This window comes from Bison bison, unplaced genomic scaffold (genome assembly GCF_000754665.1).
Source record: "Bison bison bison isolate TAMUID 2011002044 unplaced genomic scaffold, Bison_UMD1.0 scf7180017864489, whole genome shotgun sequence".
Lineage (NCBI taxonomy): Eukaryota > Metazoa > Chordata > Mammalia > Artiodactyla > Bovidae > Bison > Bison bison.
Window position 1 is genome coordinate 10,864,889 of NW_011495048.1, and position 709 is coordinate 10,865,597.

The following is a 709-nucleotide window of genomic DNA, read 5'->3' on the forward strand; positions in this document are numbered from 1 at the left end:
TTCACTTTTCACTTTCATGCATTGGAGAAGGAAATGGCAACCCACTCCAGTGTTCTTGCCTGGAGACTCCCAGGGACGAGGGAGCCTGGTGGGGTGCTGTCTATGGGGTTGCACAGAGTTGGACACCACTGAAGTGACTTAGCAGCAGCAGGCTGCTATAAAGTAGATTGGACCATATACCCCCCAAAAATTGCTCCCAAAGCACTGTTGATTCGTTGTTGATTCATTTAGATTTCACTGACATTTTCATGGAGAGATGGAGAAAAACAACAAAAAGTTCCCATTAGATGTGTCTATTCTCTCTCCCAAACCATTCCTACCTCACTGACTATTCCTAATCTCCCTCAACAATCCGTCCCCTGCCCTGGTCTCCATCCCCTCTACTATCCCCATCAGTAAACACTCAGCATCTTCCACTAGTAAGTTCAGTTCAGTCGCTCAGTCATGTCCGACTCTTTGCGACCCCATGAATCGCAGCACGCCAGGCCTCCCTGTCCATCACCAACTCCCGGAGTTCACTCAGACTCACGTCCATCGAGTCAGGGATGCCATCCAGCCATCTCATCCTCTGTCGTCCCCTTCTCCTCCTGCCCCCAATCCCTCCCAGCATCAGAGTCTTTTCCAATAAGTCAACTCTTCGCATGAGGTGGCCAAAGTACTGGAGTTTCAGCTTCAGCATCAGTCCTTCCAATGAACACCCAGGACTGAT